Genomic DNA, 15,041 nt, shown 5'->3' with positions numbered 1-15,041 from the left:
GCAAATATAATAATAATGAAACACTTTGAAATATTGTGAGAATTACCTAAATGTGACACAGAGACATGAAAGGAGCAAATATTGCTGGAAAATGGCACCAACAGACTCGCTTGATACAAGGTTGCCACGAACCTTAAGTTTGTAAAAAAACAAAACACAGCATCTGTGAAGGGCAGTCTAATGAAGTATGCCTGTCATTTTTAAACATAACTTTTGTTGTGTTTCATTCTCTTTAATAATTCAGTAGTTCATGTTATTAGGGGAAGCAGAAAATACAGATAAGAAAATTAAAAATAAAATCATCCCCAATCTCATAATTACCAAAATACAACATTAACATTTTTGTATCTGTTTTATGTTTTTTTTAAATGTATGTAGCCATGATGTTTTCCACAAAGGTATCATAATATATTTATAGTTATATCCTGCTTTCTCACCACCTACAAAATTTTTGGACTATCTTTCCATACTCTGTATATCTTTAGATGGTGGAATAGTATATTTTCTTATGGGTGTATTCCAATTTATTAAGGGTATCTCATCTTGAGGGGCACTTTAGTTAAGTGGACGGGCTCTGGATCTCAGTCACCAGGGTCCAAATGCTGGCTCTAATCCCATCGTTACACTGTGTGAAGAAAATCTATACTCTGGACCTACACTTGAGAGGATCTTATGCTGGTCTTTCCCGCCAGCCGCCCACCATCCCCTTCCATGGGGTGAGTAGTTTATGGGGTGAGGAGATGTACTTTTGTAGAAACCACGTCCCCTTCCAGACCACACTCCCGTGCCTGGGACTTCAGAATTTCTTGCCCCTGTGACCCCGAATCTGCCTCTAGGACCCGAGCTGGTTTTTATCTGGGCGTGACCTCCTGAGGAACAACTATGCTTTCGGTGGGGGTACTCCTAGATCTGAGTGAGGTTAGGGGCCACTGTTTAAGATGGAGGGGTCTTGGATAAAGGTTGGCTGTGCTGGCTGGCCTGTCCACACATGTCAGCAGATGGCCGTCGCAGCGTGGGACCGAGCCAGAGGTGGGAAGAGAAAGGGAGTAAGAGGTTGACTGTGGGCTGGTTCACCCCTGGCCACCACATCCGGGCACAGAACTCCCAGGAGTCTGAGGATTCAGCATTCAGTCCCGGCCTCACATCTTTGTCCAGATTCGAGGATAGAAAACATAGGACTTGACAGTTGGATAAGCTAGATTTATCACTTCTCAAAAGGTCTGCAGGCCTCAGTTTTTTCTCTTGTCCCAGGCTTGGCAGATGTTGACCATGATCTTACCTGGCTCTATTTTCACAAACTGTGCAACTTTGGGTAGTTTCTTAACCTTGCTGTGCCTCAAGTTTTATGACCTCTAAAGTGGGCCAAATAATGCTACCAACCTCACAGGGCTGTTGTGGGGATGAAATGAGCTAATACAGGCAAAGCGCCTAGCATGGGCTCTGGGCACGTGGGAAACACTAAATATTTAACACGGTAATTGTTATGGTTGTGATTATTACCAGTACCATGTTGTTAAATATTAGATTGTTCCCAGTCTTTGCTAACCTGAACAATAATTCAGTGAGCGCCTTTTAAAACTGCGGATTGGTACACATCCATAATTATTTCTTTAGGGCAAAAAAAAAAAAAAAAAGCCAAGTGCTAGACAGGAAATTCTAGGGTCAAAGAGGGTGCACATTTTAAAGTCTTTTGATATGTTAATAAGCTGCTTCTAGAATTAAATTAGTTGAACATATTCTTTATTCGTTATCATTCCCTGACCTTTGAGGGTTTGGCCACTAAATGGTCCAGGTTGCCAGTGACTTTCTATTTTTTTATTATTACATTTTTTTGTTGTTAGTGACATTTTAAATTGAAACTCTTAGTGGGAGAAAATCATTCCGTGAATGAAAAGCTGGATTAACCTGAATGCAAACTAATTAATGGCTGTCTCCTGCCCAGGAAATCAAGAAAGCATATAATGAGGTCAACTGCAAAGCCCAGAAGTTCTTTCATTGACTGTTGACTGTGTTCAAGATAGAGAACATTCTTCAGGTCTCTTCCTTGCTTTGGGAAAGCCTGTGGCTGCGGGGTCTTGTCCCACCCTCCCCTGCCCCCTTTTCGGCTTACCTCATTTGCCTTCCTCCACAAGGGTTTTCATCCTGTGCAGGGAGGAGCTCTGCATTCACTTTCCTCGTCTTTCCCTTGAGAAATCAGTACGCTTCTGTGACTTACTGTCAGCCCCTGGCAGCTGGAGGTTCAGAGAGGAGGCCATGGCAGGTGGAGATTTGGGGCAGGTGTTATTTCCTTTTGGAAATGAGCTCCAGGAAGGTGACAGAAGCCAGTGGAGTTGAGTTTGGGGTTTAGTTACTCCATAAGCCCCAGGAGGACTATATAGTTCCTGTATTTTCATCTGACTTTTGGAATGTCTAATTTCCACCTGTACCAAGTGTGGGAAATCGGGAAAACAGGACTCCTGGGAGCTGGGCTCTTTGCCCGGGGCCCCTCTGTACCCTCCTCCACGCGGCTCTGTGCCCAAGACCCTGGCCAGCATGGGCTGCCTGAGTGTGCTCCCGTGCCCTCAGACTTCTGTTTAGCCAATGGGAGCCACCCGCTGAAGCGGGAAGAAGGAGAGAGAGGCTGGGGTATTTCTTTCTCTGTCTGGCTCCCTCTGTTGCGAGGGGCACTTTTGCCGTGTCTGCGTTCCTGTAAGAAAAGCCACCTCTCCTATAGTTCTCTGTGCAGCTTCCCTTCTTGGCATTGGATAACCTTGCAGGCTTAAGAAGGATAGAGAGTATTTTCCAGATTTTCCAGAGGGCTCTGGACCATTCATTGCTAGTGAGTTTCTCTTACCTTTGTCCGCAGGGTGGTGGATAGACTCTCCCCTTTGGAGCAGGCTGGGTCGTGCCAACATTCTGTTTAAGACAGAAACTGTGGTGGGGGCCAAATTCCAGAAGGGGGTTAGCCTGCCGTTTCTCACAGTGGGATCAAGGGGCACTAGACTGTGGTGGTTAGCCATCCAAGGGGTCAAAGTCCTGGTTCCGTTATTTCCCAGCTGCGTGACCTTGTGCGTGTGACATCATCTCTCTGATTCTTGGTTTCCTCAGGCCTAAAGTGGAGATACTAGTAATAGTCACTTCTTGGGAGGCTTGATAAATCAATGAGATGGTGCCCCTTAAGAACCTGGCACATAGGTGGGGCGCCTGGGGGGCACAGTCGGTTAAGCATCCGACTCTTGATTTCGGCTCAGGTCACGATCTCAGGGTCGTGAGATGGAACCCTGCATCCAGATCCACGCTCGGCGGGACTCTGCTTCTCTTTCCTTCTCCCTCTGCCCCTCCCCTTGCTCTCACTCTCTCTCTCGCCCTAAAATAAATACATAAATCTTTAAGAACCTGGCACGTGGGAACCACTGAGGAAAGGTAAACTGCTATTACTATCTGTCCCCTTGTCCTTTGCTGCATAGTCACCGCCCTAAAATGCAGGGACATGCAAATCTGCCTATGAGCCTGTGATTCGGGTGGGATTTGGTGGGGATGACTTGTCTTTGCTTCATGCATTGCCTGGGGTCTCTATTAGGATGACTTCCAGTGGCTGGGGGCTGGACCCTCTGGGGGCTGGTTGGGTGTTACTGTCTTTTCATGTTATCTCAAGGCTTCCACGTGTCCCCCCAGCACAGAAGTCCCAGGTGGTCTGACTCCTTACACGGCAGAAGCAGAAGCTGGGAAGAAGCTAAAGGATTCCTTTTTTTTTTTTTTTCCAAGATTTTATCTATTTATTTGAGAGAGAGAGAGAGCACGAATGGGGGGAAGGGGCAGAGGGAGAGGGAGAAACAGACTCTCCACTGAGCAGGGAGCCCGATGCAGGGCTCAATCCCAGGACCCTGGGATCATGACCTGAGCCGAAGGCAGACGCTTCACCAACTGAGCCACCCAGGCGCCCCTGGAAGCTCAAGGCTTCTTATGACTGAGTCTAAGCAGTCCCAGAATATCCCTCTCACTGCATTCTGTCAGTGAAGCGAGTCAATAAGGCCAGCAGGGAAATTCCAATGTGGAGGAATGAGATGCCCCTTCTCGATAAGCATAGAAAAAAAAGAATGTGTGGTCATCTACACTGGCATTCGCTGGGAGCAGTGTGGGTGGTGGTGGGCTATAAATAAAAAAGGGAACTTTGGGGATTTTGAGCTGACTTTTCCCACTTTAGAAATACGGCTACCACTGGGGAACATTTAGTCTAGAGAGGCCATGATGTGAACTACCATATCAATCAGGAATTCTGTTTGTAGGTGATGGGAACCCCACTCCAATGACTTGCAACAGAGAAGAGAAAGAAATACATAAATGGCAAGGGTGGATTTATTGGTTCATGTAACTGGGAACTCCCGCAGAGGACCACTTGCTCCAGGACTCCTGAGTCCCTCGGGCTGTCTTTCTCTCCAACTCTTAGACAGACTCCCTCCACATGGCCATCTTGATGGCCAGTGGAGGCCCTTGGTTCACATTCTCCATCTGAGAACCACCCTCTTTCCCGGAGAAAAGACCGGGAAGAGTTCGAATACTTTGGTCTCAGTTCAGTGCCCATGTGGCGATGGAAGGAAAGAGGATTGTCAATCCTGACCAAGCCCCATGAAATGGGTTGCCAGAAGAGAAGAGGGGTTCTGAGGCCACCAGAGGAAGGGAAATAGGGAAGATGGGCCACAAAAGGAAAACCACTGTGGCCGCAGTCTCCTCTGGGCACGTCATATGCTGCTGTGCTGATGTAATTCTGATACTAACCACTTGGAATTCGTGTAGACCGCACAGGTGAAGCGTATGTTCCCCAACAAGGCTGTCCTCACTTCACTTGCCAGTTGCAAGCTTGGGGGTCCCCAGGCCACCCACCCTTCTGACAAGCTGGCTAAAAAAGTGAGGCTTCCCCTGCTCTCTTCAGGTTTGGTAACGCACAAGAATGATTCGCGGAACTTAGGAAAGCGCTATACTCCTGATTGCATTTTTTTTTTTTTGAGGATTTTATTTATTTATTTGACACAGAGAGACAGCCAGCGAGAGAGGGAACACAAGCAGGGGGAGTGGGAGAGGAAGAAGCAGGCTCCCAGCGGAGCAGGGAGCCTGATGCAGGGCTCGATCCCAGAACGCCGGGATCACGCCCTGAGCCAAAGGCAGACGCTTAACAACTGTGCCACACAGGTGCCCCTCCTGATTGCATTTTTATTATAAAGGGTGAAAATCAAGAGAAGCCAAACCAAGAGACCTAGGGAGAAGATTGGGAGGGTTCTAAATGTAGAACTCCGATGCCCTCTGCCCTTGGAATCGGGGTGCATCACTCTCATTGTACATCAGTGGGTTTACCAAACAGAAAGCTCCACCAAGCTTTGGTGTCCAGAGTCTTTATTGGGGTTTCGTTACATAAGCATGAGTGATTGGATCACTAGACATGCATTTGAGCTCAGTCTCCAACCGGCCTCCTGTTCACCCAGGTGAGGCTGGCTCAGAGCCCCCGCCCTCTAATCAGGTTGGTCTTTCTGGTTGACCAGTCCCCATCCTGAGTCACCTCAACTCTGAGCATAAGCTCAGGTGTGATCCAAGGGGCTCATGAATAACAAAGACATTCCTCTGACTCAGGAAATTCCAAAGATTTAGAGCCTACCACTCAGGAACCAGGGAGAAAAGTCAGCCAAATTCTTTATTATACAATGCCTGCATTCGTCGACATAAAATATGAAATTCCTATAAGAAATTATCTTGTCACCCACTTAAAAATGAAAACATTGTGGATATCCTGGGATACACAGGATTTGAGCCCGTGTTTTTCTAGCCCACGTTTTAATTTTCTTTTTTTCTTGCTGTACTCCAATGCCTGCTTCTCATGAGAAAGCTACTCTGTCACAATTAACCACCTCAAGGTCCTTCGTATCCAGAGGGGCAGTCCCGATTGTTCCATGCTAAATGAATAGTTGACTTCAGTGAGAGAATTCAATTTACTTTTGTTTTTCCTCGCAGAAGATTCTGGGAGTTAAAAGATCTCATCCCAGCGCTGCCCATTAAGTGCAGTTGGATGAACGGTGGTACCTCTCGAGGCTGTTTCTCCATCTGAGAGACAATGAGACTGGACTAGCCATCTCAGAGGATTTTGCAAGCTCGGAAAGTGCCAGAACTCACTGTTGCTAAACTTTGCAAGGTGGAGGTGTCACTTACCATTGAGATGATCGAAGAAAATAATGCCTTCCAACAGGGGAAATCCACACCCCAAAATTCCCTTTTATTCATCTGTCCACAGATTTTTTTTTGCAAGATCTTATTTATTTATTTGACAGAGAGACAGAGCACAAGCAGGGGGAGCGACAGGCAGAGGGAGAGGGAGAAGCAGGCTCCCTGCTGAGCAGAGAGCCCAACCTGGGACTCGATCCCAGGATCCTGGGATGGTGACCTGAGCCGAAGGCAGATGCCCAACTGACTGAGCCACCCTGGAGCCCCTGTCCACGGATATTTTTTGAGGACTTGTGTGGTCCGCACTGCATTTGATACTGGGGATACGGCAAAAGAAAGGCAAGTATGGGACTTCCCTTTATGGACACAGAGAATGTCGAAGTCAGATATTAACTCAGTCATTCAAAAATAGGGTGTTTGGGGCATCAGATAGAGGGATCTAACTTAATCCAGAGTCAAGGGGAGCCTCCAAGAAGAGGTGACATTTAAGCTAAGACCTAAAGGATCTGAAAATATTAGCAGGCTGGAGAGGAAGGGCAGTGACAGTGTCCGAGGGTGTTCTGGGCAGAGGAAGGAACCCCTGTGAAGGCCAGAGCTATCTGTATAGCAGAGGGAATGACCACCTAGCCTAGATTTGGCCTTCATATGTCCTGAACGAGTGACTTGATGAGTATATATTAATTCTTCAATTAAAATTTAAGCATCCTAGGGACGGGGCCAATAGCTGCTTTGAAAGCCTAGAACCCAACAATGGGTACAGTTCAGGTTTTCAATAAATTTCATTCAACAAAGAGCTCTTTGTTATCTATGGAAGCCAGTGGAGGGGGGAAGCACTCATGAAAACCAACACTTTCTGAGCACTAGTTATGTACCAAGCACCATTCTGATTGGTAATATAATTCATTTAATCCAAATAATGAAATCTATAAAATGTCCCCATTTCACAGATCAGGAAACCAGGCACAGGGAAGCTAAGTAACTTCCTAATGTTCCCAGTCACTAGGTAGTAAAGCTAGGGTTGAAATGCTGGCAATCTGCTCATAGCTACTCCATCCCACATTGAACATATTGAAAAAACAAGGTAAATGAGGTCTTATCCTTCAACTCCATGCACTTAAAATATTGGGCAGGGGCACCTGGGTGGCTCAGTCCATTGGGCATCTGCCTTCGGCTCGGGTCGTGATCCCAGGGTCCTGGGATCAAGTCCTGCGTTGGGCTCCCTGCTCAGCGGGGAGTCTGCTTCTCCCTCTCCTCTGCCCCCTGCTCGTGCTTGTTCTCTCTCTCTCTAGCTCTCTCTCTAGCTCTTTGAAATAAATACCATCTTTCAAAGAATATTGGGCAAAATATTTATGGAAAAATATCATATGATCAGACATTTTGACTCTAAAGCCCACATAGACCAGATATCTTAAGCCAGACATTAAAGACAGGTATCAGCTAAACATTTTTGAATGTGCTTATCTGCCAGATATTGCAGAAGGATATGGATAGTTTGCATAATCTCATTTAATTCTCAAATTAACCCGCGAGAGAGGGGCTGTTCTTTTAACCCCTATTGAAACTGAGGTTCAGAGAGGTTAAGGAACTTGCCGGAGCTCACCCAGCGAGAGGGGCAAGCTCAGACTGGTCCCTCTGAGTGCCAGGCTTTCTGTGCTCACTGATTTAACAGTAAAGTCCATGTAGATACAGCTCCAGATGGGATAGCATTGGAAAAATGGTAACAAGGCTCGGCATTTCCTATGTGTTTAAGGACTGATGTTCCCTGGGGACTGTAGGCTAGAGTCACGAAGGTGTCGGCCTCAGTTGATAAGTCCCTCCCAGCTCCCAAACCGACAGCCAAATGCCTCACACCCTCCCCTGGCTCCTAGAGGAATGACTTTCACACTGAAGGGGGGTGGAGATGGTTCTTATCTTGACACTTCAAAGAAAGCCTTCCCCCTTGACATGTTCCTGCCCTAAACAGTGCTGATGGGAAAACTGGTGATGAAGGGTTTGCCTGGTCCCTTTGATCCTGGGGCAACTGCTCTTCCAGGCCAATCCTTGCTCTTCCAGGCCTGCGGAATGCTGCCCTCACCCCCCACCACCCAGCTTTGCTTCTTGCTTTCTGTAATACAGCTTCAAATGGCTTCTTGACTTATTCCATTCTGTCCAGAATAAATTGCGAAGAGGCAGGGACCAGACTTCAAAAATGGAAAGAACTCTATCTGGTGGCAGAGTATGAATTAGTTTGACCATCTGGGTGGTTCTGACGTTGGTAAATGCTTCTTCTACCCAAGTTCCAATGCCGGTACTGCTCCAACCCACAGTTCTGCATTTGAGTGTCGAGGACCCCTTGATAATCTACAGAGACCTAAGGACTTTGCCTCAAAAAAAAAAAAAAATTGCACACAAACAGAGAAATTGGTAAATGCAATTTCTAAGGGCTCACAAGCCCTCCAAAGCTCATCCCTGGGTTTGTTGCGGGACCATGGATTCCAGTTAAGAATCCCTCAGAACCCAGCCACTGCCACTCAGAACAGGGTTCTGTGCTGTTCTAGAGTCAGGCATACCTGAGTTGGAGTCCTTGCTATGACTGTGTCTTCCTACCTTAATCACATTGTCTAATCTCTCTGACCCTCCGTTTCTCCATCTGTAACTTCTAGCCCAACCGTCCTATCATCATTGTGAGGATTACGGGTGTTCATGCATGAGACGTGCTGGGCATGTGTGCCATTGGTGGTAATAGGTCCGTCGGTCATAACATTATTACGATATGATTTCCTGCTTCTTCTGATCCTGAGGCAGGAAAGAGGCTCTTAGAAAAAGAGACACTTTATATACTCAGGCCTCAGTTTCTTCACCTGACAAATGGGTTGATGATAGTCCCGTCTTGCTAATGCACGTCTTTATGAGAAGGCACAACCGAGCTAAAAGAGAGTGTTCTTTAACTACAGATGCTGTAAACATGTGACTCTGAGATCATCATTCTGTTATATGGAAAGGTTTTGTTGGTCTTGAGTTGGGGGGGGGGTTGTCTTCTAAATCCATGGGCTTGGGGCTGGGGGGCAGTTCCTTGGTATTCCAGAAAGACCAGAACCAAGAGAGCTAGCTTCTTGGTGGATTACTAATCCCAAATATTTGTCTAATGCTAATTAATATTTCACAAAATCCATCTAGTCAAACCCATATTCAAGGCTTCTCACCCTTGACGTCGTGGAAGAAGTAGGTAAGACTGCTGTAAAGGAATCCCCTCAAATTGCAAAAGAGAGGGGAGTGGAATTTAAATATTCATTAAACCAGTACATTTATGTGACCCCAACTCAGCACATCGAGGCAGCTTGAGAGAAGGTTACAAGACAAAGATTCTGATGAAGAAAAAAATGACCCATAGGAGGAAGAAATTTTGGTCCCCAAAATACACCCAACATCCATCCATTCCTCAGTGGATCGATGGCCTTTTGAATGGCAGGCACTGTTGTAGACCCCTAGAGAATCAGGGGTGCATAAGGCTCTGGCTTGGCCTCGAGGGTCTTCCTGAATTATGGGAATAATAGCAGTGGTCCTAGCAGACATCATGTCATGCTCTTTGCACGCACCGGTTCATTTAGCAAACGTGTGCAAGACACCTATTACGTGTCAGGTGCTGAAGTCAGGCCCCTCCCCTTTCCCCGGCTTCCTGAACCCTGATGAAGTCCTTTTATCTTTGGCACGAATGCATGAGGGAAGATAAAGACAAAACCAGACGGAGAGGCCTAGAAGAGCCAGCCAGGTGAGGAGGAGAGAGGGAGCTGTCAGCCAACAAAATTTAGAGCCCTCTTATCCAGCCAGTTCCATGAAGACACCATTCCACCATCTGCGTCATTAGCAGACAGTTGCACGGGGTTGCGGGCTAATTTATGATTTGGAGATTGCTGCCTGTGGCATAATTCACCCTGGGAAGTAAGGCCTAGGTCAATATATGTTTAAGTAAATAGGTTCTGGAAAGCCCCCAGGGTTTAAGCTGGGAAAGCAGCCTCTGATTGTCAAGAAGGGAGAAGCAGGGACAAGCAAGGGTGGAAGGGACAGCGCAGGGAGGGGTGCAGAGGGGGGAGACAAGAATCATTGAGGATCAGAATGAGGACTCTTTGATGCTCCACTGGGCTCTGTAGTGATGAAGGGCCGGAGGCCGATGGAGTGAACTCAGCAGTTCAACTGCACGCTGTCTTTCATTTAATATCTTAGTGGATCCAGTGCGTTTAAACATGGGTGGACTTAATACACTAAACTTATTAAATGTATCAAAGAGGACAAATGACAAGATCACATACCTATGCGTATGAGTGTATAATACATCCTCATTCACCCGCGAACAGCTGCGTAGTACGGTGGGTCAGATACGTAGGACAACAGAGTTTCAGTTTGTATTAAGTTCTCGGACAGATTCTTTCATGGCGAGTTTTTAAAGGGATCTCAGGGAGTTGTCGGTTATTTGACTATACAGTTCTACTGATCTCTTACATGTACACACGAGTTATTGTTAATTACGCCAGGAAAGCGCTGCACCAAGGGCTGTCTCTATAACATCTCTGATTGCCGAGAGCGGCCCTGCCAAGGGCGCAGCGGTAGCCCATTCCATAGATGAGGGAACTGAGGCTCAGAGGGGACTCCCCCGTCAACACTGCCTCTCTATTTTGCCATCTGCGATATGGGCGTAATACTGCCTGCCCCGGGATATACTGCGGCCTCTCTCGGATTGTCATCTTCATCTTCCCTAACACAGAGGACAGTAGGGGCGCCTGGGTGGCTCAGTCGGTTAAGCGGCCGGCTCTTGATTTGGGCTCCGTTCATGATCTCCAGGTCGCGAGACTGAGCCCGCCTGGCGCCGAGTGTGCTTACGATTCTCTCACTCCCTCTCCCTCTCCCTCTGCTCCTCCCCCTACCCCATGCTTTCTTTGTAAAATTAATTAATTAATTAATTAAAAATAAAATGAAGGATAATAGAGAGAGATGGGTAAATACAACTAGGTTCTGGGCTTGGATGGGGAGTAAGTGATTTTCCCAGGAAGTCAGGGCACCTTGTTCGAGGAGCCACATGTGACTTTGGGGTGTTTCTAGAAAATTCTTTGCAGGTGGCTGACCTGGATATAATACTAGCCAGAAGTGATCATGTGTGTACTGTGTCCCGGAACTAGAAAACAGTAATTTTAGCTCCCAGCGTAGAGATCTATGTTTTGAAGGTTGATTAGAGATGCGGGTAGATAAGGATGAAGCAGGCAGGTGCTATCACTCCATGTGACAGAACAATACATTGATGCAAAAGGATTTCAGCACCCTTGATCTGCAGGCCTCCGGGATGCCTTCCAGACCCCGCCACTGAGCTTCATCCTTTGGAATTTAAACTTCTGCAGATCTTCTCTTCATCTCTCTTATCAGTATGAATTCTGATGCCCTTACAATTTCCAGGTAGTTCTGGCATCACATCTTTGATGGTCTTTATCTGGGTTCTCTCCCCAGAAGTTTCTGGAGCCAGAGTTCAAATCAAACATCATGCCTATAAACTGAAATAATCATTTATGTTACCAATTCCCTCCCTTCCTTTATTTCCATCCACTGTGCTAGTAAAATGTGGGAAACTGAGTCGCAGGACGGCTGAGCTCTGAGGGGAAGCTGCTGGTTCCATTCCTACTATATGAAATAATTCAAAGCCATAAATTAAATTCTGCCTGCCTTAATTCTTCAGAGGGAGCATGGAAGAGGGGACACACATTTTTCCTGAACCAAAATTTGAAACACAAACCTGGCTCAATGCTACGGTTTCCAGATTTAGCAAATAAAAATACAACATGCTAGGTAAATTTAAATGCAGAAAAACAATGACTAAAATTTTAGTGTAAGTATATCCCATGTGATATTTGGGATATCCTTATACTAACCAAGTTCAATTTGCGTTCATCTGAAATACACATTTAGCTGGCTGTTCTGTAGTTTATCTGGCAAATGGAGTTGGAGCCAAAGCTTGAAGATTAGTCTGGATTTAGAAGAAATTATAGGGGAATGGTAAATTCTAGGAGATGGGGAGACCCGTCACAAATATCTCAAGTTGGACTGTCTGAGCAAACTTCCCCTGTGGTTACTTCTAGTCTAAAAATCACTAACACTGACAAGTTCCAGGCTCGAGGCTCTAAAAATGGAGGGGCTCTTTGGCTCGCCCCAGCTCCACAAGGTGGGCATCATGGGTATCCCCATTTTGCAGAATGGAAAACTGAGGTCTGGGTCTTTTGGAACAAGTAAGAGGACTATACCGAGGCTCGAGTGTTTTAGGGATTAATGAGCCCAGACCCTTTGGTGTTCCTTACAGATCACAGAGGTGCCGGCACGAGGGGGGTCACTTGTCTGAGGTCCCACGCTAGTCCCAAGGTTCTGACTCTGAGTCTGTGTGCTTCCCCATTCCCCATTCCTTTCTAGTTCCTTCCACACCAGCTTTGATCCAACTCAAGTTCTACCCAGCCAGCTTTAGAGAAATTGAATTTCCTTAATAGGTTTTCCTAGACAAATCACTTGAGCCAGGGAAACTCCAAGAGAGAATTAGGGGGAAGCTAGGAGCCTTTCATTCTTCTTCTGGCTGTGCCACAAATAGGCCCTGCAGAGTTGGGCCAACCACTAGCATCTCTCAGAGCCTCAGTGTGGGCTCTGGAAAACAAAGGGGGCCATACTCAGTGACCCCCAACATCCCTAACACAGTAGCACTGAGATTCTCAGATGCCCTGTCTCCTCCAGGCTCCTGCCTTGGAGCCTAGCCTCACACGCCCAGCGTCTTTGGCTGATACAATGGACAGCAGACAAATCCCATTACAGGCCACTCTGTGAATCTCCACTTTGTCACTGACTGTTATGTGACCTTAAATAGGCATTCTCCCCTAATCTCCCTAGGCCTGGCCTCTCCTGTTAGCAGCTGGAGACAAGGGTATTTACCTGTAATGAAGCTCTTTGAGCTCCTCAGATAAAAAGCTTTGCATCAACAAAGCTCAAGCAGACTTTTTTTTTTTAATGGACCAGCATGCGGGCTTTGTTTTGTGTTTTTGTGTTTCTTTTCTCCCCTACACTCCAGAGAAGTGCAAAGTCATGTTTGCCCTCCAAATTCTCTCCGGATTAATTCACTTGTTTGCTTCTGGGTTTGAATAGGGTCTTTTTTCTAGACTAGAGGTTCCCAAACTTTCTCAGTTCTCGGCGACTTTAGTATCTTTCGTGATTTTATTTTTCATCGCGCCCTGCACGCTTCTGTTTATGAAGTTGTGAGCTCCAAAAATCTTAGCAATTAATGACGCTCCCGTACGGCTCTACCCCTGGCAGCCAGAACAGTTGTCTGCTATACAGCAGGGACTTAATAAGTATTTGCTAATTATTTATTTGAATAAATGTTAAGAATGGTGATTGAGTCTCAAAAGAGATTCTTTGGTTCGTATTAGAATTCCACATTTAGATAGAAGGTTTATGGAAAAGGAAAATATCAGAGATTCACGGGGGAGGGAGATGAAGTGAAACTGATTGTCTTTGATACTTTGTTTCCTGCCTCCCATGATTACGAGGCGTTGTGGAGTGCGGAACATAAGCTCAGCGTTTCCCATACGTGACCGTCAGTTTACCTCCCCTATCACGGTTGCTGCCATGAACATTCCCCCTAGAGCAGTGCCCGACACAGAGAAGGCACTCGACAAGTTATTAGTTGAGCGGATGAAGGAATGAATGAGCGGCTGTAGGTTTCAGTTAAATCAGAAGATTGTTCGTGCTTCACAAAGGAAGGCACTTTGCGATGACATTAAGCACGTGCTGACATCCTGTCCCCATCTAAAAGGCATTTCTCCCATCACCTACATTTGTACCTGGACTCCATTTCAACTCGGGGTGTATTCATCGTCATCCATACATGGGATGAATAATGGAAGTGAGACAACAAAAAAGGAATGGCTTTTTTAAGGTGACACAGCTTCTAAGTGGTAGTCTAGAACTTATCCTAGCCAAGCACATCTTTTTAACAGGAAGTATGGCGTCTTTTAAATGTTTACACCCAAAAAACGAAAATATTTACGCAAGAATGCAACACCAAACAATAACGCTGTATACAAAATAATCGGACCTTCTGCGGAGCAAATGTTTAGAAAAGTCCCACCTGTTCAAAGTTGCATGAGGCCAGTGCATCTCTGCGAGTCTCTGTTGAATCCCATTTGAAGATAATGTCAAAAGTCTAAATTTGAGGCCTCTTTTTTTCTAAATTGAAGTATAATTACATCCACTAAAATTAGCACAGATCTGAAGCGCACGGTTTGATGAGTTTTGACAAATGCGTACACCCTTGTCACTACCATCCCAGTCACAGTGCAAATCATCACCATCACCGTGTTCCTGCCTGTTCACGCACTCCTGCCTCCCATAGGCAACCCCTGTTCCGGTTTCTACCCCTGTAGACCAGTTTGTCTGATCTTGAACTTCCTACAAATGAATCATGCAGTGAAACTACCCTTTTGTGCTTACTTCTTGTGCTCAATACATAGTATTGTAGAAAACAGTACCTATTGGAATGGTCTTTGAAATGTTGTAATGTTTATGCATTTCTGGATATTTGTAACATTATTATTCAGGGTAAGTCAAAATGCACTGGGTTAAAAATAATGTGAAGTAAATCATAGCACAGGTGGTGTGCAGGATGGATTGCTGTTTGGAAAGTGTTGAATTCTGGCATAGTACTTAAGAGCATGGATCTCATGGTCACAGGTCCCTGGGTCTCTGGGTCACGGCCATTCACTACGTAAGTGAGTGCGTGATAAGCCAAATCCTCACTTTTCTTGCTTGTAAAATGAATACGATTTTTTTTAAAAGATTTTATTTATTTATTCGACAGA

Source organism: Ursus maritimus, unplaced genomic scaffold (genome assembly GCF_017311325.1).
Source record: "Ursus maritimus isolate PB19 unplaced genomic scaffold, ASM1731132v1 scaffold_33, whole genome shotgun sequence".
NCBI classification, from domain to species: domain Eukaryota; kingdom Metazoa; phylum Chordata; class Mammalia; order Carnivora; family Ursidae; genus Ursus; species Ursus maritimus.
Note: the sequence above shows the minus strand (reverse complement) of the source record.